Source organism: Ranitomeya imitator, chromosome 2 (genome assembly GCF_032444005.1).
Source record: "Ranitomeya imitator isolate aRanImi1 chromosome 2, aRanImi1.pri, whole genome shotgun sequence".
Taxonomy (NCBI): Eukaryota; Metazoa; Chordata; class Amphibia; order Anura; family Dendrobatidae; genus Ranitomeya; species Ranitomeya imitator.
Genome location: NC_091283.1, coordinates 292,389,101 through 292,414,273, shown reverse-complemented (window position 1 = coordinate 292,414,273; position 25,173 = coordinate 292,389,101). Strand labels below are relative to the sequence as shown.

The window sequence follows — 25,173 nt, the reverse complement described above, 5'->3', positions numbered from 1 at the left end:
CTTCATCCAGACACCTCAGAAGCTCTCCCCTTGTGAGAGGCCTCCAGGCAGCTGAACCCTTCACTAGCTTCACATGGAGTTCTCCTGCTGTCCCTAAACTAAATCTCTTAACTTCATCTGAGAGTAGGGGGTATTGTCTAACTTCTTGAGGGGAACGTACTTAGGGATCTCCCCTTGATCAGTGCCATCGTACTCTGGTGGGTCTACTTCTTGGTTGACGAAGGTGCCAGTCGGAGATGCTTCAGCAATAACCTTTTTATACAAGGGAATAACACAACAGAGGATTATCGATCCAACTACAAGAAGAGCAATCAGTACCAGACAAGCTTGTTGAAGGAATCCTTTGAGCCCACCCAACCAACCGGAAAAGAAAGATGTGTCTACTCCAGCATTAGTTTTTAATTCTGCTGCTAACCCATTTATCTTTTTAAGGGCTATCATGGTCTTTCCATTTACCCCAGAGTTCTGAGGGATATAGGTACAACATTCCTCTCCCACCATCCCACAGACTCCTCCTTTCTCAGCTAAGATCATATCGAGGGCTAGTCGGTTTTGGAGGGTCATTCTAGTATTAGGGCCCAATTCCTCAACTATACCCTGGAAAGCATCGCAGGTAAAATTAACAAACCTTTGTTCACTGTAATATATATAATTGATCCAATCGACATTTTTTGTTAATCTGCACCTGTGGGATTATGGAAGCAAAACAAGCATAGATCTGGTTCTGGGCTTTAAATTGGTCAGGCACCCCCCTTGGCACTCCAATAGCATCAACATATACCAATGGATCTTCTTCATAACTCATATGGAGCTGATCGAGACTTCTCCTCTTTCTGGTATATTCTTCAGGTGTCTCCGGATCCCAAAGTAAAATCTTGAACTGCACAGCTAGTTTAACAAGGGTGCATTGACCTGTCCAGGCATTAGGCAACCTAGGACGGAGCTTACCATCTCCACATAACCAATAAATATCGTACATATACTGTGTATGATTAACTAGCAAGTCAGTATCTAGGAAACTGTTCTCTTTGCAGAAACCTGTCTCGAAGACCCCTACTGGTGTACCTGTAGTGTCGTGGGAATTATAGCAGGTATAATTTTCAGCTAATACGGTTATCCCCCCTGGGACCTTTAGTTTGGGTTCTTCATGAATTAGTGGGACATAATCTGAGCAATCAGTGGACTTTAGACCCTTCAACAGATTCATAACACAGGCAGTAGTATTGTCATCAGGAAAAAACAATGCATGTGTGTATAGATGTGTATTTGCTGCAGCACAAGCAATACATCCTGCAGAAATATTCTGGACTCTTACATTGTATCTTACCCATTCTAACCAAAAAATTTTCCTTGGGGCTGTTTGTGTTTCTATGGAGAAGACTTCTTGCCAACTAAGACCTGGAATGGGGATTACTTCGTTAACTACATTTTGCAAATGCTCACCTAGGCCTGTTTTAGCTGTACTGGTAATGGGGGCCTTGGTTGGTCTGAGGCTAATATCCTGGAGCTGTATATGGCCTAAATTCCCATAGTATCCACCATTAAACACATTATGAAAATATCTTCCCAGTACAATTGTTATCTCTGGTAATACATATATAATACTGGATGATTCCCTCTACCATCCGTTGAGTCTCGGGGCACTTGACTATATCGCAGAAATCAAATCGCCAGATATTTACCGGGGCCGAAGGTTTACCCAGAGAATAGTGGCACCGGAATTCTTATTTACAATAGGGGCCGAAGAGGTAGGGGTGAGGATGACCCCCCAGCCTCAGGACCAAAAACAACAGCAACATTTTCCTTTGATCACCACTGTGACTAAGCGCTGGTTCGGTCTCTTTTGTAGTGTGAAGCGTGGATCCAGGTGCTCTTTCCTTCAAGTTTTACTGACATAGGAGTGATGAGGAGGACCTGGTAGGGACCGTCATACAAGGGTTCTAGTCCGTTTCTTCTGACATAGCTTTTCACGACCATAAAACCACCAGGCTTCAAATTGTCACAAATGTCAGTTTCTGCTGAATCTGGAAGGAAAGAAGAAACTAAAACGTGGGTGTTAGCAACATTTTTACTAAGCTGAATAACATATTGAACAGCACGGTCAGTTTCTTCTGACAACTACTGAGACTGAAAATTTGCAACTGAGAACCTAGCACCAAACAATATCTCATATGGGGACAGGCCATATTTTGCAATAGGGGTAGTACGAATGTGTAAGAGCCCTGGCCATGGAGCCGTAGTCTCCTGCATCAATTTGGTCAATTGTCCCTTCAGTGTGCCGTTCAGCCTCTTAACTTTCCCACTAGATTGTGGATGGTACGGAGTATGGAGGGCTACAGTGGATCCAAGCATTGTCAGAACCTCCTGATACACATAAAAAGAAAAGGCCGGGCCTTGATCACTTTCATCAACTTCTGGAACACCATATCTGCATATAACTTCCATCACCAGTTTCTTTGCTGTGGTTTTTGCAGTCATGTTGGTAACGGGGAATACTTCTGGCCAACTGGAGAACATGTCGACAACCACCAGACAATATTCATAACTTCATACCTTCCAGACTTAGGCAACGTGAGGTGGTCCACTTGGAGCCTTTGGAAAGGATAGTCGGGCTTAGCAAGGTGCTTCGGGGGTACACGTTGAAGTTGACCGGGTTTGCAGGTCTGACAGATATTACATGCATGGTTGAGTGCTGTCAGGACTGTAGAAACACCTGGAGCCCAGTAGAATTTTTGTACCAGGGCTAGGGCCTGGTCTTTTCCTCGATGTGTGGGCCCATGCGCCCATGTGGCAATAGCAGGGTACATCCGCTTAGGGAGACACGAGTTGGTCCTCTTTCCTGAGACCATGTCCATACATGCTCCATCAGCTTTCCAGTGCTTCACTTCTTCCTTTGGAGACATTATCTGCATCGTCATTAAGCGGTCTCGCGGGTTCCGGCAGAAAACCTTAGTCTGGCTTAGATCATCAGGTTCCTGTAAAGTCAGTGTTTCTTGTAACTGTTTACGCTGAGAGCGTGTGGTCACCATAGCTGGTATGGTCTGTTCAACAGGCAGAAGAGCAGCAGCTTTTGCTTGCATATCCGCAAAGGTGTTACCAACAGTCTGTGGACTGTTCCATAGTACCGTGCTCCTTAACTTTGATAATGGCCACCTGAGTAGGTAATTTGATTGAGTCCATGAGGGTTTTTACAGCTTCAGCATTCTTCACTGGAGTCCCGGCGGTAGTAACAAATGCTCGATTGGTCCATAGGACTCCGAAATCATGAGCAATACCAAATGCATTCTGTGAGTCCGTGTATATATCAGCCCGCCTGTCTTTGGCCAGAACACATGCAGTAGACAGAGCCTGAAGTTCTGCTTTTTGTGCTGACAGTGAGGGAGGGAGTGCAGCTCCTGGCAATACAGTGTCTTCCGTAGAAACAGCTTATCCGGTGCGGAATCTGCCAAAATCATCATCATATCTTGAACAGTCTTTCAGGGCCTTGTAGAGAGGTTGCATTATGCGGGATGCGTCCGGTATCCACTGACAACAATAAGTACATAGTCCAAGAAAATGCTGGAGTTCAGTCTCATCCTTTGGGAAAGGAAGGGAGCTGACGGCTATTTTTCTTTCTTCTGTGAGGTGTCTGGCACCCTGAAGGAGACAGTGACCCAAAAATATCACTTGACCAAGGCAGAACCTAAGTTTCGAAGCTGAAACCCGACAGTTCTGATCTGCCAGATACTTGAGAAGGCTAACAGTGGCAACAATGGCTTCCTGCTCTGTCTGTGCACACAACAAAAAATCATCCAGATACTGAAGCAGCGTGACACAAGGATTTTCTAACTGTCAGGGTTAAAAACACTCGTCCATATTTTTTTGCAAACTGATTGGGAAGGGCGTGTAAGATACACATCTCATTATGTTCATCTGCATAGGGGTTATATAACGTAAATACCATTTGACCATCATCTTGGAATTATACTCTGGAGCGGAACTGTGATAATAAATCTGCCCCCAGTAAATTTACCGGACATGAAGGAGAGATTACAAACTGAGCAGTAACTTCAGGGAAAGCTCCCACAGGGATGGGTTTTGTGAAAGTATATTTATTGGGTCTGCCATCTACTCTAATTAAAACAAGCTCTTGGTCTGAGAATTAACATAGCAAGGGAGATTCCCAGACATAGGGTTAAAATGGATGTTGGAGTATGAGACTGGATTTGTGTAAGGGAGGGGGGCTGGAGCCTGGGCCACTGATAAGGAACGAGCTGTATCCTTGTATTGCGGTGGGGGTTAGAGAGCGCAGCTACTGACTTTAACCTCTAATTTCACTGCTGATACAGAATGGGTTAAGTTCTTCTGGAAACTTTGTACTACTTTTAATGCATCGTCCGGAGTGGAATAAATCTCTCGATTCGCTGCTATTTGTCTATAGAAGGCCATGGGGGATGTCTCTGGCTGATAATAAATGCTGTCAGCATTTACCAAGGGAAAGGTGGGGGCTACAACTCCGGATCTTCTTGCGTCACAATTGTAACAGACGTCTCTCCACTGAGAATTAGAAACTCTGCATACATCACAAATCCACCCGGCAGGATCATAGGGTGGGGGCGCTGTTGTGAATTCTGTGGTCAAGCTCCCTCCTGTGGTCATGAGTGGTACTTCGGCTGGTTCTGTCTATGAGCTTCCGCTGGTGGATGTGAGTGGGGCTGCGGCTTCTGAGTTTCCTTCCTCAGGTGACGAGGTTAAGTCGTTAGGTGCTGCTCTATTTAACTCCACCTAGTTCTTTGTTCCTGGCCTCCAGTCAATGTTCCAGTATTGGTCTGGCTCTCTCCTGGATCGTTCTTGTGGCCTGTCTGCCCTGCATAAGTTAAGTTCTGCTTGTGTTACTTTTGTTTGCTATATTTTCTGTCCAGCTTGCTATATTGGTTTTTCTTGCTTGCTGGAAGCTCTGGGACGCAGAGGGAGCACCTCCGTACCGTTAGTCGGTGCGGAGGGTCTTTTTGCCCCCTCTGCGTGGTTGTTTGTAGGTTTTTGTGCTGACCGCAAAGCTATCTTTCCTATCCTCGGTCTATTCAGTAAGTCGGGCCTCACTTTGCTAAAATCTATTTAATCTCTGTGTTTGTATTTTCATCTTAACTCACAGTCATTATATGTGGGGGGCTGCCTTTTCCTTTGGGGAATTTCTCTGAGGCAAGGTAGGCTTATTTTTCTATCTTCAGGGCTAGTTAGTTTCTCAGGCTGTGCCGAGTTGCATAGGGAGCGTTAGGCGCAATCCACGGCTACCTCTAGTGTGGTATGATAGGATTAGGGATTGCGGTCAGCAGAGTTCCCACGTCTCAGAGCTCGTCCTATGTTAGTAACTATAAGGTCACTTTGTGTGCTCTTAACCACTAGGTCCATTGTGGTTCTGAATCACCTGTTCATAACAGGGCGCACTAAGTTTTGGCAACCCAGGATATATTGGAGCTTTGGGGTTAAGGGGCATAGGGCTTACAGTCGGGAAAAGAGACTTAATTTCCTGGGGAGGGACCATATTACCTAAAAGGGAGCCCCCCTGTACCAAATTTCTTATTGTTTGCTTTCCCAACACATTAATCTTAGTCACTTTCTCAGTTCCTTCATGCACCACAAACATCCAGTTTTTTTGTGATAGTAATAGACAACTTTCCTTTTTTTTTTTCAACGTAACAAAAACAAATCAGAATTCACTTTCTGTTAATCCTTAATTAGCTATATATCAACCATTCAACTTGAAACAGATGAATCTTTTACCAATCTTTCAATTACACTGATAACCAAACAATCTCTTACAAGTTTCCTTCTAAAACTAGACGCCATTTTTTTTTTTACTTTAAACTTACAATAATTCTTACTACACAAGGAGAGGACGCAGCGACTCGCCCCCTCCATACCAGAAACACAGAACAGATAAGAACATCACAGCATTCCTCAACACAAAAGAAAGCAATAGCGCAGGCTGTTTGACTCCCTCCTCCCATCGGGTGTCCTACACACAGTGATGGAATACAGCAGTTCTCAGACTCAATTAATTTCTACAAAACCTTCACACAATTCATATGCCAGAACACCTTAGAAAAACCAATGATTGAGACATTTTATAACCAAACACAGGCTCTGCATCCTCTGATCCTCCCTCTCCATCAACCTCTTTCCATCCCTCGTTCTTTAAACCTCACGCAACTCGCAGATGAGCTTGCGCTTGTTCTAACAATCCTTTCTCTTTCAACATGCCCCTTTTGTTCTCTATGAGATTGTGCCATGTAGACGGCTCAATCTCCCTGACGAGGGCAATCCTACATGCTTGTACAACCTCTCAACATTCTTGACTGCCTTCTTGCCCTCCCGTGACTCTACTATTGTCTTGACTTCCACAGCATCCTCATCTAACTTATGGGGCACGGACTTCTTCTGCTTCAAGAGACGCAACATGACTCACAGAATACTACGCCCTTCTGCAGCAGGCCGCTGACAGCGACAACAACACTTGTGTCCTAAACACGGAACCCTCTTGTTAGACGTGCTATGAATAAAGAGCCTCGCGCTCGATATCCTGTCCCTAACCTGAACACCAGTGATTACAGTCTGTCCTGTCACGATATTCTAAACCGTTGGGAGGCAGTCTCCTAGTGAGGCCCCTCCACTGAGATTCTGGTGGTCCCCCTCTTGGGACGTCTTAATTACCAATTTGTACAATATCACAGAGGCTGCGTCTCCTGTCCCTTTCTCAAAGCCGCCCCAGTCTACAACTTTCTCAATCTTTCACTCTATCACTACTAGGCAATAGTCACGGGTAGGGTGGTTGAATGGAGTACAATGACCGGTGGAGGAGGTGTGGTGTACACGAGGACGCGCAGAATGCGATGTCTCTCAGTTGCTGGTTCGAAGCGTGGCACGGGATCGCGCTCGGTCTCACCACTCGACCGGTCACTCCCCAGACCCAAGGAGACCACAGACTAACCAATAACGGCTGAAACACTAGCAAGTGTGACACATACATAGTATGTGATCTCCACTTACCGTGTTTAGAGGGTGATCAGTCCTCGAGGTCCGCCACTACGGGTGTCGTCCACGGACGTCCAGGCATGGGTCCAGGGGGTCTCGGATCGCCGGCCACGCCCCACGTTGGTTGCGCCAAATTGTCGGGGTCGTCACGACAATACCCTTCCTTCACCAGTCATTCCAAATCAAATTATGTGAGCATTGGTACCGGATAAGAATGATTCAGACAAAGGCTGGTTCAATCTCAGTGTATGCTTGTGCTTCCACACGTAGTGGCAACGTCACAGCAACTGAACTCTTTATTTCATATACACAACATTATATGGTCCATTGGGGGAAGGTGTGCAGAGGGCGGGGTTTAAGCAATATGTCTAGTATTCAGTCTCTCTGGTTGGTCCTGACGTCATCTGATAGATCCTCCTGTCTCCACGTCACTTTAAGTTTCGACTTCAACAGAAATGATACTTGGCTTCTGGAATATGAAACTTGCTTCTCATCAGAAGCAGAATTAGGGCAAAGGTGAATACTGGCAGCCATGTTAAATACAGTTACATTTGCATTAGCAAGCAAAGGGAAAAAACTTATTGTTTCACAGCATAAATATATAAAAGTACAAAAGTGTATAAAGATATATATTTTCACCTTGACACAATAAAAAGTGTCTTTTAGTGTGTGACAGCTGCCAATCATAAAAATCCGCTAAAATCCCCTCTGTAAAAGTAAATTAAACCCCCCTTCATCACCAACTTAGTTAGGGAAAAATAATAAGATTTAAAAAATTTATTTATTTCCATTCTCCCATTAGGGTTAGGGCTACAGTTAGGGTTGGGGCTAAAGCTAGGGTTAGGGTTGGGTCTACAGTTAAGGTTAAGGTTGGGGCTATTGTTAGGTTTGGGGCTACAGTTAGGGTTAGGGTTGTTGCTAAAGTTAGGGTTGGGGCTAAAGTAAGGGTTAGGGTTGGGGCTAAAGTAAGGGTTAGGGTTGGGGCTAAAGTTAGGGTTAGGGTCTGGATTACATTTATGTTTGGGATTAGGGTTAGAGGTGTGTCAGAGTTAGGGGTGTGGTTAGGGTTATTGTTGAGATTGGAGTTAGGGGTGTGGTTAGGGTTGAGATTAGGGTTAGAGATGTGGTTGGGATTAGGGTTATGGGCATGGTTAGGGTTGGGATTAGGGTTAGGGGTGGGTTTAATGAAATTTTAAACTGGAAAAACAATAAAACGAATCATTACAATGTCCAGAGCTATAGATTACGCCTCTGAGAACACAGCACAAGTGTAGTTGAACAAGGACTCTGGCACATAAAGGGTACATGCTTCTCATCTTGAGAATCACCTCGGGACATGGACCTTATATACAGAACCTGTAAGAAAAGCAATTGTAGAGATAGGAGAAAAGGAAAGAGAAGAAGAGAAAAAAAAAAGGAGGGGGGGGGAATGGGGGAGAAGGGGAGTAAGGAGGGGGGTTAAGGGAGACCCAGCAATGTACACGCCGACGTATTGAGAATTATGAGTATGTACGCAGCCAAGTCAGGAACCCTGTGCTCTCCTTGAAGGATTGCCAGAGGAACCAGGTGCGTGCCTGGTCATATGCAGCATCACCATCACCCACCACCAGTTACTCCAGACGATGTAATCTATCCATTTCAGCTGTCCATTCCTCCGTGGAGGGAACCTCAGTGGACCTCCAATGTCGGGGAATAACTGCCCTGGCAGCTATGAGGCAAAATCTCAGAATCCCCTTTTTAACTTTTTAACGGAAGCTATCGAACTAGGTATCAGGGACAGTAGGGCCATTTGGGGGGAGGGCTCGTGGCGGACCCCAGTCATCAAATGAAAGGCATCGAAAACTGAGTTCCAGAATGGTTGCAGGGGACCACAGGAACACCAAACATGAAGCATAGAGCCCGTGGTGGAGCCACATCTCCAGCAGGCGTCCGAGATCTCCGGGTTAATCCTGTGGAGAAGGGTGGGACACCTATACCAGCGTGTCAGTAATTTATAATTCCTCTCCTGCGCCTGACTGGACATCGTCATCTTATGTGCAAGAGTGAAGATTTTTAGACTATCCGCCTCAGAAAAGGGGATCCCCAGGTCCCTCTCCCAAGCCTCCATAAATCCAAGCGTAGTAGGGGGAAGTGAATTCAAGACCAGGCCATAGAGCACCGAAACCACGTGGGAGGGACCCTCGATAGGGAGCATCAGGGACTCAAATGGCATCAGCGCCCCCATCGGCACACTGGAAAGAAATCTCAGCAATTGCAGAAACTCTAGCAAGGACAACGGTGTCGTAAGACCAGAACCTCGTAACCCCCGCACGCCGGTGAGCCCCACAAGCTTATCCTTCACCTGACCCAGTCCCACCCCGTCAAGTCGTGACCAACACAGATACGTAGATCTATTCATTGCTGGGGGAAAGGCCGGATTGTCAAAAAGGGGACTCAGTCTGCTCGATCAGGAGGTCAGGTGTAATTTCACATAGGATCTATGCCAGAACCTCAAAACAGTCTGTGTGAGTGGAGCAAAACTCGACACAGGTGGGTGTCCGGTCCCCCCAGCCAAGGCAGCCAGTACAAAGAGGGCGATAAAAGTTTCTCCAGGAGCACCCACTGTTTATGAGCATCACTGAACCTCCAGTTGACAATCCTATAGAGCAAGACTGCCTGATAATAACGTTTAAAATCAGGAAGGCCTACTCCCCTTTAGTCTTGGGTCTCACTAACACTGAGAATCGAGTCCGCGGCTTCTTAGTTCCCCAAATAAAGCTATTGATGGCCGACTGCAGGCGCCTGAAAAAGCAATCCGGAACCTGCACTGGAGCAGTCTGAAAAAGATAAGAGGAATCGGGGTAAAATATCCACTTTGACCACTCCCACCCGTCCGAATCAAGATAGCTGAGGTCTGCCATACCGTTTAAGGTCCGAGATAGTTTTCTGCAGGAGCGGGACGTAGTTCAGAGCATATGTTGCGTTAATGTCAGCAGGTATTAAGACTCCTAAATATTTTAAGGCATCGGTCTTCCACTTAAAAGAGAAGGACGCTTGGAGCTGAGAGACTAGATCATCAGGCAGGGAGATATTGAGCGCCTCCATCTTGGAGTAGTTGACCTTAAAGTTTGAAACCTCCCCGAACCTACGGAACTCTCGGAGGAGTACAGGAAAAGCCACGGTCAGGTTGGTAATGTACAGCAATAAATCATCCGCATACAGGGATATCTTAAACTCATGTTGGCCAATCCGCAGACCCTCAATATCAGGAGTCTTCCGCAATGCCACTGCCAGATGCTCCATCGCAAGGATATAAAGTAAGGGGGAAAGGGGGCAACCCTGACGGGTCCCGTTTCTTATGTCAATGGGCGGGGAAAGGGTACCGTTCAGTCTAAGACGGGCCGTAGGCCTATGATACAGAGCAAAAATCCTCTCCAACATGTTAGGTCCCACTCCCAGTTGCTTCAGGGAGGCACGTAGAAAGGTCCAGCCTAGGAGATCAAATGCCTTCTCAGCGTCAATAGATAATGGGCGGCACGGTGGCGCAGTGGTTAGCACTGCAGCCTTGCAGCGCTGGAGTCCTGGGTTCGAACCCCACCAAGGACAACATCTGCAAAGAGTTTGTATGTTCTCTCCGTGTTTGCGTGGGTTTCCTCCGGGCACTCTGGTTTCCTCCCACATTCCAAAGACATACTGATAGGGAATTTAGATTGTGAGCCCCATCTGGGACAGCGATGATAATGTGTGCAAAAAATGTAAAGCGCTGCGGAATATGTTAGCGCTATATAAAAATAAAGATTATTATTATAATAAACATGCTGTTACCTTTCCTGTGCGCATGTACGAGGTCAGAAGCAACATCTTCACCGTGTTATCCCTGTGCGGCACAAAGCCCACCTGATCACTATGGATGGACCCAGTGAGAATAGGGTTCAGTCTACCAGCTAACACTTTCGCGAACACCTTCACATCCACAGGGGATCTTTTCCCGGTTTAGGAATCACAGTGATTGTGGCCATCAGCGTTTGGGGGGCAAAGGGGCAGCTGTCCGAGATGGAGTTAAACAGTTTGGTCATGAAGGGGACCAGGGAATTCGCATATAACTTATAGAAGGCGGCGGAGAATCCGTCAGGACCAGGGCTTTTACCATTAGCCAAAGATTTTATCGTGTCTAAAACCTCCTGTTCCGAGAGAGGACTCTCCAGGGCCTCAGACTCCCCCACCGACATAGGCGGGAGCTCAGTGTCCCGGATGTAGTCGTCCACCCGTGCTTGAAACTCGGAAGGGGACATATCAGACAATGGGCCGCTTAAATTGTAGAGAGAGTCGTAATATGCTCTGCATGAGTCCACAATCTCCTCAGGAAAATGGACCAGTTCACCCGTAGCAGACCTCATTGTAGGGATATAAGTGGTGGGGGCACGGGGGTGCAATAACCTCGCTAGAGCTCTCCCGGGTTTATCAGAGTACTTATACAGAAATTTATGAAAGCGGTCCCTCTGTCGTGCTAACGTCGTGTCCAACAAGGCACTCAACTCACAGCGTGCCCGGAGATCAGCCAGCACCCCAGCATCTCTAGTCCGTTTATGATCCAACTCCAGAGTTTGGATACGAGTCAACAAACCCACAATGTTAGTCTCCCTCTCTTTCTTCAGTCGGGCCCCCTGTTGTATAAATACTCCTCGTATAACTCCTTTCAAAGCCTCCCATTGGTATGGGATGGCCGTGGGGTCATGCTTGTGAAAATCTAGAAAGTCTGAGATTGCTGTTCGCACGGCCGCCTGACACGTTAGATCTCCAAGGAGACCAGGGTTTAAGGACCAGGTCCATTCTCTCGGAGAAAGGCTCGGCAGCCGAAAGGAGAGCAAAACTGGGGCATGGTCTGACCACAACATCGTGTCAATGTCAGACTTTGGGTCAATGTCAGACTTTGGGTCAAGAGACAGGAGCCCGTGGCTGATCAAAAAATAATCCAATCTACTATAGGAATTATGTACTGTGGAGAAGTAGGTATAATCTCGGGTAGTGGGGCGTAGTAACCTCCATACATCCACCAACCTTGAGTCCGTCAAGGCCCGCCGCAGTCTCTCCAGCTGTGAGAGGGACACCGCCGACCTGCCCGAAAAGGAATCCACAGCGCGGTCCAACACCATATTGAAGTCCCCTCCCATAATCACATAGCCTTCCGCAAAGGCCGAGAGGTCCCGTAGGTACTTTCTGCACGCTCAGACCTGGTCTTGATTGGGGAGATAAATGTTAGCTATGGTGAACAAATCATGGGCAATTTTGAGCTTTCAAAACACATATCGACCATTAGAATCCGCTTTAGAGGCAACTACCTGAGCCTGTAAAGACTTGTGCAATGCAATGCTGACTCCTTTAGACTTGGAGTCAGAGTTACTGCCATGGAACCACTGTGTGTAGTATTTATGGTTAAGCTTAGGGATTCTGTCTGATCGGAAATGTGTCTCCTGCAGCAGAAGTATGTCAACCCGTTTCTTATGCATACCTTATAAAACCTTCGATCGCTTTTCAGTGACATTAAACCCCCTGACATTAAGCGAGCAGAGTTGTAGGGATGCCATAGGAACTATCGGGCCTGCGGGTGGTACAATCGGGTCGGAAAGGAGTAGGAGGGGTGGAAAGTGGGGAAAAATAGAAACAGAGAAAGTAAAGCACCAAGGAAAGAGAGTAGTTCAGCCGGAAGACAAGGTTCCGACCAAAAAGAAAGAGAAAAACCAAGAAGCCACAAGGGTACAGGACAATATCAGAGAAAACTCTGAGAAGTAGTGTCAGAGACACACCCTAGTGGGGAGGTGATTGAGCAGAGAGCAACCAGCCGAGCCCCTGCAGCAAAAAAGAAAATAAAATAAAAAATCCAACTCTACCCAATAGGCCCATGACCCTGGTAACATAAACATTGTTAACGAACATAACAGCGGATCGTGGGCCAAGTACATTTGTCGAAATGAGCCATAGTCATAACAATCCCCCAAAGGGGTATCATCAAAAGTCACATTTCAGGAGAAAGAGCAGCATTAGCCAACATAAAATAACATTAGCACATTAATGCGGTAGTGCAACAGTTGAGCACAGTACATGATGAGTCAATTGACGTAGGTGGACATTCATAAATAGTGCAAAATGAACCATGCTAGGAACCCCGCTCAGGAGTCCCAGGTAGAATCAGATAGAAATGTCACCGCTAAAAAACATGTGGCTCCAATCCATCCACAATTAACAGGCTAAAGCAAAGTCACAACCAAGCCCCCCGTGGGAGCCCGGCAACATGGAGAGACAATGTAGGCGGCAAGAAAGCAAAAAGAGAAAAGGGGCAGTAGTGATCATAAGGTCTGAATTAGGTGATCAAGTGTCATCAGCATGAGTAACGGAGGCACGTCTACTGCGGGAGCCCCGTTTCCTCTTTCCCAGCGACCCGGTGGGGGGGCCTCCAGCACGGCGTGGGCCCCATAGGTCAGACGCAGTAAGGCGAGGCCAGTCTCCCAGTGTGACAATGGGTAACCCCAACTGTAGGGGATCTTATTTTCCCGCAGCACCTCCAGGAGGGGGCGCAGAGCCCTCCGTTTAGCCAGGGTGAAGCGTGAGAGGTCAGACAAGAGAAGGACATCAGACCCATTAAAGTCAATAGCATTGTGGTCCCTCGCCTTACGCATGATGTCATCCTTAGTTTGGAAGTAGTGAATCCTGCAGATGAAGTCCCTCGGCTTAGATGTATCGGGGTTCTTTGGGCCTAGCGAGCGATGGGCTCTGTCAATTTCAATGTGTTCAGTGGGTGACCTCCCTAAGAGAGAATTGAAAATGCCATGGAGGGCCGAGGAGAGGTCACGTGGAGCTACGGACTCGGGGATCCCACGGAGCCTGATATTATTCCTCCGGTTCCTGTTCTCAGAGCCCTCCAGCATATCTAGGACCACATTGAAAGTCTCTGAGTGTAGGTCCAGAAGCTGCTGCTGACTCTGCAATTGTGGGGAAAGCGAATCCACTTTAGCTTCTAATGCAGAGACAGTGGTGGTAAGGTGGGACACGTCTTCCTTAAGGGACCCCACTTCACTCCTGCACACTGCCTCCAGACACTGTATATAGCCCTCCATGTCAGCCTTTGTAGGGAAGGCACTCAGCTGCGGTCTCAGCTCAGAGGCAGTTATATAGTTATCAGAGGCCAGGGACCTAACAGGAGCCTGTGTGGGGACGCCATGAGATGCAGTGATGGTGGGCACAATGTCCTGGGGCATTAGGCTGGGAGAGGCCCCTCTCTCATGTCTCCCTGGTGGTAGTAGTGGGGGGCCCATTTCAGTTTCATGAGCCTGATAAGGGTGCAGTATAGGGGGAGACAGGTCCTCAGCCAGCTCAGACACGGTCTGTCCAGGAGGGGAGGGGCAGGTCACAGCTCTCACCTCTCCCTTGCTCTGTGCTCCGCTCCCTCCTGTCAGCTTCTGTGGTGAGCAGCTGGTCCCTGGTGCAGCAATTACTCCTCCTCTCTCCTGTGCCTTCTCTGCTGTGGCCCCATTCTTCTGAGTGCCTGCATTTCCAGGTGGAGAGCTCCTGTGTGGGTGCTGCTGCATGGAGGAGGATGCACCTCCTCCCTCCACCATGGCTGAAGGAGCTGCTCTCTTTCCCGCCCTTCCAGAAACCGACATGTACCTGGTGATACTGGAGCCTGCAGGACCCACTGTGAGCTCCCTGGGTGCTTGGGAGCGGAGCCCGACCTTGCTCTTCAACATGGGTGGGTGAGTGGAGCTGATGGTGGCTATATAATTGCTGCAGAGGTCTCAGGCACGCTGGAGCTCAGTAGAGATGTGTGCTCACAGCTCCATGCCCAAGCCACGCCCCCTGGGTTAGTGTTTCAGTTAGAATTGGGGGGTTTCCACTGTTTAGGCACATCAGGGCTCTCCAAACATGACATGGCGTCCGATCTCAATTCCAGCCAATTCTGCGTTGAAAAAATAAAACAGTGCTCCTTCCCTTCCGAGCTCTCCCGTACGCCAAAACGGGTCTACCCCAACATATGGGGTATCAGCATACTCAGGACAAATTGGACAACAACCTTTGGAGTCCAATTTCTCTTGTTACCCTTGGGAAAATACAAATTTGGGGGGCTAAAAAATCATTTTTGTGGGAAAAAAATGATTTTTTATTTTCACGGCTCTGCGTCGAGGGGTTCAAGAGAGGCCTGGATGTCTTCCTGGAGCAGAACAATATTGTATCATACAATTATTAGGTTCTGTAGAAGGATGTAGATCTGGGGATTTATTATGATGGAATGTAGGCTGAACTGGATGGACAAATGTCTTTTTTCGGCCTTACTAACTATGTTACCATGTTATAAACTGCAGTGAAACACTTGGAGGTTCAAAGTTCTCACAACACATCTAGATAAGTTCCCTGGGGGGGGTCTAGTTTCCATTATGGGGTCACTTGTGGGTGTTTTCTACTGTTTAGGTACATCAGGGGCTCAGCAAACGCAATGTGACAACTGCAGACCATTCCATCTAAGTCTGCATTCCAAACAGCACTCCTTCCCTTCCGAGCTCTGCCGTGCGCCCAAACGGTGGTTCCCCCCCACATATGGGGTATCTGCGTACTCAGGACAAATTGGACAACAACTTTTGGGGTCCAATTTCTTCTGTTACCCTTGGGAAAATAAAAAATTGGGTTCGAAAAGATCAATTTTGTGAAAAAATGATTTTTTATTTTTACAGCTCTACATTATAAACTTCTGTGAAGCACTTGGTGGGTCAAAGTGCTCATCACACATCTAGATAAGGTCCTTAGGGGGTCTACTTTCCAAAATGGTGTCACTTGTGGGGGGTTTCAATGTTTAGGCACATCAGGGGCTCTCCAAACGCGACATGATGTCCTATCTCAATTCCAGTCAATTTTGCATTAAAAAGTCATATAGCGCTCCTTCCCTTCTGAGCTTTGCCATGCGCCCAAACAGTGGTTTACCCCCACATATGGGGTATCAGCGTACTTAGGACAAATTGTACAACAACTTTTGGGGTCCAATTTCTCCTGTTACTCTTGGTAAAATAAAACAAATTGGAGCTAAAGTAAATTTTTTGTGAAAAAAAGTTCAATGTTTATTTCTTTTGAAACATTCCAAAAATTCCTGTGAAACACCTGAAGGGTTAATAAACTTCTTGAATATGGTTTTGAGCACCATGACAGGTGCAGTTTTTTGAATGGTGTTACACTTGGGTATTTTCTATCATGTAGACCTCTCAAAGTGACTTCAATGAGATGTGGTCCCTAAAAAAAATGGTGTTGTAAAAATGAGAAATTGCTGGTCAACTTTTAACCCTTATAACTCCCTAACCCCAAAAAATTTTGGTTCCAAAATTGTGCTGATGTAAAGTAGACATGTGGGAAATGTTACTTATTAAGTATTTTGTGTGACATATCTCTGTGATTTAAGGACATAAAAATTCAAAGTTGGAAAATTGCGAAATTTTCAAAATTTTCGCCAAATTTCCGTTTTTAAATGCAGGTAATATGAAAGAAATTTTACCACTAACATGAAGTACAATGTGTCATGAGAAAACAATGTCAAAATCACTGGGATCTGTTGAAGCGTTCCAGAGTTATAACCTCATAAAAGGTCAGTGGTCAGAATTGTAAAAATTGGCCCGGTGATTAACATGCAAACCACCATTGGGGGTAAAGTTGTTAAAATTAATAAAAAATAAAGAAAAAATCGTGCTATTTTTACCTTCCGGCAGCCCCCGGAGCCTTCCCGATGCTCGCAATGCTTCCGACAGCTACGTGGCTGTGTGTTATGGCTGGCAATCAGGCAACACAGCGTGCAGTAATCAGCGCACATACAGAGATCTGGCAATAACCAAAAACAATAGGACGAGCTCTGAGACGTGGAATCTCTGTAGACTGCAGTACCTGATCTATCCTCACACAACTGGAAGCAGCAGTGGATTGCGCCTAACAACTACCTATGCAACTCGGCACTGCCTGAGGAGCTGACTAGCCTGAAGATAGAAATACAAGCCTGACTTACCTCAGAGAAATACCCCAAAGGAATAGGCAGCCCCCCACATATAATGACTGTTAGCAAGATGAAAAGACAAACGTAGGAATGAAATAGATTCAGCAAAGTGAGGCCCGATATTCTAGACAGAGCGAGGATAGCAAAGAGAACTATGCAGTCTACAAAAAACCCTAAAACGAAAACCACGCAAAGGGGCAAAAAGACCCACCGTGCCGAACTAACAGCACGGCGGTGCACCCCTTTGCTTCTCAGAGCTTCCAGCAAAAGATAATAACAAGCTGGACAGAAAAAAACAGAAAACAAACTAGAAGCACTTATCTAGCAGAGCAGCAGGCCCAAGGAAAGATGCAGTAGCTCAGATCCAACACTGGAACATTGACAAGGAGCAAGGAAGACAGACTCAGGTGGAGCTAAATAGCAAGGCAGCCAACGAGCTCACCAAAACACCTGAGGGAGGAAGCCCAGAGACTGCAATACCACTTGTGACCACAGAAGTGAACTCAGCCACAGAATTCACAACAGTACCCCCCCCTTGAGGAGGGGTCACCGAACCCTCACCAGAACCCCCAGGCCGACCAGGATGAGCCACATGAAAGGCACGAACAAGATCTGGGGCATGGACATCAGAGGCAAAAACCCAGGAATTATCTTCCTGAGCATAACCCCTCCATTTGACCAGATACTGGAGTTTCCGTCTAGAGACACGAGAATCCAAAATCTTCTCCACAATATACTCCAATTCCCCCTCCACCAAAACAGGGGCAGGAGGCTCCACAGATGGAACCATAGGTGCCACGTATCTCCTCAACAACGACCTATGGAATACATTATGTATGGAAAAGGAGTCTGGGAGGGTCAGACGAAAAGACACCGGATTGAGAATCTCAGAAATCCTATACGGACCAATAAAACGAGGTTTAAATTTAGGAGAGGAAACCTTCATAGGTATATGACGAGAAGATAACCAAACCAGATCCCCAACACGAAGTCGGGGTCCCACACGGCGTCTGCGATTAGCGAAAAGCTGAGCCTTCTCCTGGGACAAGGTCAAATTGTCCACTACCTGAGTCCAGATCTGCTGCAACCTGTCCACCACATAATCCACACCAGGACAGTCCGAAGACTCAACCTGTCCTGAAGAGAAACGAGGATGGAACCCAGAATTGCAGAAAAATGGAGAGACCAAGGTAGCCGAGCTGGCCCGATTATTAAGGGCGAACTCAGCCAACGGCAAAAATGACACCCAATCATCCTGGTCAGCGGAAACAACACATCTCAGATATGTTTCCAAGGTCTGATTGGTTCGTTCGGTCTGGCCATTAGTCTGAGGATGGAAGGCCGAGGAAAAAGATAGGTCAATGCCCATCCTACCACAAAAGGCTCGCCAGAACCTCGAGACAAACTGGGAACCTCTGTCAGAAACAATATTCTCAGGAATGCCATGTAAACGAACCACATGCTGGAAGAACAAAGGCACCAAATCAGAGGAGGAAGGCAATTTAACCAAGGGCACCAGATGGACCATTTTAGAAAAGCGATCACAGACCACCCAAATGACAGACATCTTTTGAGAAACGGGAAGGTCAGAAATGAAATCCATCGATATATGTGTCCAAGGCCTCTTCGGGACCGGCAAGGGCAAAAGCAACCCACTGGCACGTGAACAGCAGGGCTTAGCCCTAGCACAAATTCCACAGGACTGCACAAAAGCACGCACATCCCGTGACAGAGATGGCCACCAGAAGGATCTAGCAACCAACTCCCTGGTACCAAAGATTCCTGGATGACCGGCCAGCACCGAACAATGAAGTTCAGAGATAACTTTACTAGTCCACCTATCAGGGACGAACAGTTTCTCGGCCGGACAACGATCAGGTTTATTAGCCTGAAATTTCTGCAACACTCTCCGCAAATCAGGGGAGATGGCAGACACAATGACTCCTTCCTTGAGGATACTCGCCGGCTCAGATAACCCCGGAGAGTCGGGCACAAAACTCCTAGACAGAGCATCCGCCTTCACATTTTTAGAGCCCGGAAGGTATGAAATCACAAAATCAAAACGAGCAAAAAATAACGACCAACGGGCCTGTCTAGGATTCAAGCGCTTGGCAGACTCAAGATAAGTAAGGTTCTTATGATCAGTCAAAACCACCACGCGATGCTTAGCACCCTCAAGCCAATGACGCCACTCCTCGAATGCCCACTTCATGGCCAGCAACTCTCGGTTGCCCACATCATAATTACGCTCAGCAGCAGAAAACTTCCTGGAAAAGAAAGCACATGGTTTGAACACTGAGCAACCAGAACCTCTCTGTGACAAAACCGCCCCTGCACCAATCTCAGAAGCATCAACCTCGACCTGGAACGGAAGAGAAACATCAGGTTGACACAACACAGGGGCACAGCAAAAACGACGCTTCAACTCCTGAAAAGCTTCCACGGCAGCAGAAGACCAATTAACCAAATCAGCACCCTTCTTGGTCAAATCGGTCAATGGTCTGGCAATGCTAGAAAAATTACAGATGAAGCGACGATAAAAATTAGCAAAGCCCAGGAATTTCTGCAAACTTTTTAGAGATGTCGGCTGAGTCCAATCCTGGATGGCCTGAACCTTAACCGGATCCATCTCGATAGTAGAAGGGGAAAAGATGAACCCCAAAAATGAAACTTTCTGCACACCGAAGAGACACTTTGATCCCTTCACGAACAAGGAATTAGCACGCAGTACCTGGAAAACCATTCTGACTTGCCTCACATGAGACTCCCAATCATCTGAGAAGATCAAAATGTCATCCAAGTAAACAATCAAGAATTTATCCAGATACTCACGGAAAATGTCATGCATAAAAGACTGAAAAACAGATGGAGCATTGGCAAGTCCGAACGGCATCACCAGATACTCAAAATGACCCTCGGGCGTATTAAATGCCGTTTTCCATTCATCTCCCTGCCTGATTCTCACCAGATTATACGCACCACGAAGATCAATCTTAGTAAACCAACTAGCCCCCTTAATCCGAGCAAACAGTCAGAAATCAATGGCAAGGGATACTGAAACTTAACAGTGATCTTATTAAGAAGGCGGTAATCAATACACGGTCTTAGCGAACCATCCTTCTTGGCTACAAAAAAGAACCCTGCTCCCAATGGTGACGACGATGGGCGAATATGTCCCTTCTCCAGGGACTCCTTCACATAACTGCGCATAGCGGTGTGTTCAGGTACGGACAAATTAAATAAACGACCCTTAGGGAATTTACTACCAGGAATCAAATCGATAGCACAATCACAATTCCTATGCGGAGGAAGGGCATCAGACTTGGACTCTTCAAATACATCCTGAAAGTCCGACAAGAACTCTGGGATGTCAGAAGGAATGGATGACGAAATAGACAAAAATGGAACATCACCATGTACTCCCTGACAACCCCAGCTGGTTACCGACATAGAGTTCCAATCCAATACTGGATTATGGGTTTGTAGCCATGGCAACCCCAACACGACCACATCATGCAAATTATGCAGTACCAAAAAGCGAATAACTTCCTGATGTGCAGGAGCCATGCACATGGTCAGCTGGGCCCAGTACTGAGGCTTATTCTTGGCCAGAGGTGTAGCATCAATTCCTCTCAACGGAATAGGACACCGCAAAGGCTCCAAGAAAAATCCACAACGTTTAGCATAATCCAAATCCATCAGATTCAGGGCAGCGCCTGAATCCACAAACGCCATGACAGAATATGATGACAAAGAGCACATTAAGGTAATGGACAAAAGGAATTTGGACTGTACAGTACCAATAACGGCAGAGCTATCGAACCGCCTAGTGCGTTTAGGACAATTAGAAATAGCATGAGTAGAATCACCACAATAGAAACACAGTCTGTTCAGACGTCTGTGTTCGTGCCGTTCTACTTTAGTCATAGTCCTGTCGCACTGCATAGGCTCAGGCTTACTCTCAGACAATACCGCCAGATGGTGCACAGATTTACGCTCGCGCAAGCGACGACCGATCTGAATGGCCAAGGACATAGACTCATTCAAACCAGCAGGCATAGGAAATCCCACCATTACATCCTTAAGAGCTTCAGAGAGACCCTTTCTGAACAAAGCCGCTAGTGCAGATTCATTCCACAGAGTGAGTACTGACCATTTTCTAAATTTCTGACAATATACTTCTACATCATCCTGACCCTGGCATAAAGCCAGCAGATTTTTCTCAGCTTGATCCACTGAATTAGGCTCATCGTAAAGCAATCCCAGCGCCTGGAAAAATGCATCAACATTACTCAATGCAGAATCTCCTGGTGCAAGAGAAAACGCCCAGTCCTGTGGGTCGCCGCGCAAAAAAGAAATAATAATCAAAACCTGTTGAATAGGATTACCAGAAGAATGAGGTTTCAAGGCCAAAAATAGCTTACAATTATTTCTGAAGCTCAGGAACTTAGTTCTGTCACCAAAAAACAAATCAGGAATCGGAATTCTTGGTTCTAGCATCGATTTCTGATCAATAGTATCTTGAATCTTTTGTACATTTACAACGAGATTATCCATTGAGGAGCACAGAGCCTGAATATCCATGTCCACAGCTGTGTCCTGAAGCACTCTAATGTCTAGGGGAAAAAAAAGACTGAAGACAGAGCTAAGAAAAAAAAATGATGTCAGGATTTCTTTTTTCCCTCTATTGGAAATCATTGAATGGCTCCTTGTACTGTTATGGCTGGCAATCAGGCAACACAGCGTGCAGTAATCAGCGCACATACAGAGATCTGGCAATAACCAAAAACAATAGGACGAGCTCTGAGACGTGGAATCTCTGTAGACTGCAGTACCTGATCTATCCTCACACAACTGGAAGCAGCAGTGGATTGCGCCTAACAACTACCTATGCAACTCGGCACTGCCTGAGGAGCTGACTAGCCTGAAGATAGAAATACAAGCCTGACTTACCTCAGAGAAATACCCCAAAGGAATAGGCAGCCCCCCACATATAATGACTGTTAGCAAGATGAAAAGACAAACGTAGGAATGAAATAGATTCAGCAAAGTGAGGCCCGATATTCTAGACAGAGCGAGGATAGCAAAGAGAACTATGCAGTCTACAAAAAACCCTAAAACGAAAACCACGCAAAGGGGCAAAAAGACCCACCGTGCCGAACTAACAGCACGGCGGTGCACCCCTTTGCTTCTCAGAGCTTCCAGCAAAAGATAATAACAAGCTGGACAGAAAAAAACAGAAAACAAACTAGAAGCACTTATCTAGCAGAGCAGCAGGCCCAAGGAAAGATGCAGTAGCTCAGATCCAACACTGGAACATTGACAAGGAGCAAGGAAGACAGACTCAGGTGGAGCTAAATAGCAAGGCAGCCAACGAGCTCACCAAAACACCTGAGGGAGGAAGCCCAGAGACTGCAATACCACTTGTGACCACAGAAGTGAACTCAGCCACAGAATTCACAACACTGTGCTATATACTAGGTGGTCTGGGCCTGTGCTATATACTACGTGGCTGTGTTATATACTATGTGGCTACTATATACTACGTGGCTGTGCTATATACTACTTGACTGTGCTGTATAGTACGTGGCTGCTATATACTACGTGGCTGTGCTATATGCTATGTGGGCTGTGTTACATACTACGCGGGCTGTGTTATACAGTTAGGGCCAGAAATATTTGGACAGTGACACAATTTTCCGATTTGGGCTCTGCATGCCACCACATTGGATTTGAAATGAAACCTCTACAACAGAATTCAAGTGCAGATTGTAACGTTTAATTTGAAGGGTTGAACAAAAATATCTGATAGAAAATGTAGGAATTGTACACATTTCTTTACAAACACTCCACATTTTAGGAGGTCAAAAGTAATTGGACAAATAAACATAACCCAAACAAAATATTTTTATTTTCAATATTTTGTTGCAAATCCTTTGGAGGCAATCACTGCCTTAAGTCTGGAACCCATGGACATCACCAAACGCTGGGTTTCCTCCTTCTTAATGCTTTGCCAGGACTTTACAGCCGCAGCCTTCAGGTCTTGCTTGTTTGTGGGTCTTTCCGTCTTAAGTCTGGATTTGAGCAAGTGAAATGCATGCTCAATTGGGTTTAGATCTGGAGATTGACTTGGCCATTGCAGAATGTTCCACTTTTTGGCACTCATGAACTCCTGGGTAGCTTTGGCTGTATGCTTGGGGTCATTGTCCATCTGTACTATGAAGCGCCGTCAAATCAACTTTGCAGCATTTGGCTGAATCTGGGCTGAAAGTATATCCCGGTACACTTCAGAATTCATCCGGCTACTCTTGTCTGCTCTTATGTCATCAATAAACACAAGTGACCCAGTGCCATTGAAAGCCATGCATGCCCATGCCATCACGTTGCCTCCACCATGTTTTACAGAGGATGTGGTGTGCCTTGGATCATGTGCCGTTCCCTTCTCCAAACTTTTTTCTTCCCATCATTCTGGTACAGGTTGATCTTTGTCTCATCTGTCCATAGAATACTTTTCCAGAACTGAGCTGGCTTCTTGAGGTGTTTTTCTGCAAATTTAACTCTGGCCTGTCTATTTTTGTTATTGATGAATGGTTTGCATCTAGATGTGAACCCTTTGTATTTACTGTCATGGAGTTTTCTCTTTACTGTTGACTTAGAGACAGATACACCTACTTCACTGAGAGTGTTCTGGACTTCAGTTGATGTTGTGAACGGGTTCTTCTTCACCAAATTAAGTATGCGGCGATCATCCACCACTGTTGTCATCCGTGGACGCCCAGGCCTTTTTGAGTTCCCAAGCTCACCAGTCAATTCCTTTTTTCTCAGAATGTACCCAACTGTTGATTTTGCTACTCCAAGCATGTCTGTTATCTCTCTGATGGATTTTTTCTTTTTTTTCAGCCTCAGGATGTTCTGCTTCACCTCAATTGAGAGTTCCTTTGACCGCATGTTGTCTGCTCACAGCAACAGCTTCCAAATGCAAAACCACACACCTGGAATCCACCCCTGACCTTTTAACTACTTAATTGATTACAGGTTAACGAGGGAGACGCCTTCAGAGTTAATTGCAGCCCTTAGAGTCCATTGTCCAATTACTTTTGGTCCCTTGAAAAAGAGGACGCTATGCATTACAGAGCTATGATTCCTAAACCCTTTCTCCGATTTGGATGTGGAAACTATCATATTGCAGCTGGGAGTGTGCACTTTCAGCCCATATTATATATATAATTGTATTTCTGAACATGTTTTTGTAAACAGCTAAAATAACAAAACTTGTCTCACTGTCCAAATATTTCTGGCCCTAACTGTATACTACGTGGCTGTGCTATATACTACGTGCCTGTGCTATATGCTACCTGCCTGTGCTATATACTACGTGGGCAGTGTTATATACTACGTGGACTGCTATATGCTACGTGGCTGTGCTATATGCTGCATGGGCTGTTATATGCTACATGGCTGTGTTATACACTACGTGGGCTGTGTTATATGCTACATGGCTGTGCTATATGCTACGTGGGCTGTTATATGCTACATGGCTGTGTTATATACTACGTGGGCTGTGTTATATGCTACGTGGCTCTGCTATGTGCTACGTGGGCTGTTATATGCTACATGGCTGTGTTATATACTATGTGGGCTGTTATATGCAATGTGGCTGTGCTATATGCTATGTGGTTGTGCTATATACTACGTGGCTGTGCCATATGCTACGTGGGCTTTGTTATGTGCAATGTGGCTGTGCTATATACTACGTGGCTGTGCTATATACTACGTGGCTGTGCTGAATAGTACGTGGACTGTTATATACTACGTGGGCTGTGTTATATACTACATGGCTGTGTTATCTACTACGTGTTCTGTGTTAAATGCTACGTGGCTGTGCTATATACTATGTGGGCTGTGCTATATAGTACGTGGCTGTGTTATATAGTACATGGCTGTGTTATATAGTACGTGGCTGTGTTATATACTATGTGGCTGTGTTATATACTATGTGGCTGTGCTATATGCTACGTGGCTGCTATATACTACGTGGCTGTGCTATATGCTATGTGAGCTGTTATATACTACATGGCTGTGCTATATACTACGTGGCTGTGCTATATACTATGTGGGCTGTGTTATATACTACGTGGCTGTGCTGTATAATACGTGGCCTTTAA

At 46.1% G+C, this 25,173-nt stretch overlaps 1 protein-coding gene across 1 annotated transcript in view; it reads left to right on the top strand.

Annotated features, from left to right (window-relative positions):
* Positions 1-25,173, top strand: part of LOC138663261 (zinc finger protein 585A-like) — a 96,389-nt gene that overhangs the window by 53,699 nt on the left and 17,517 nt on the right. The gene's annotated exons all lie outside the window — the stretch shown is intronic.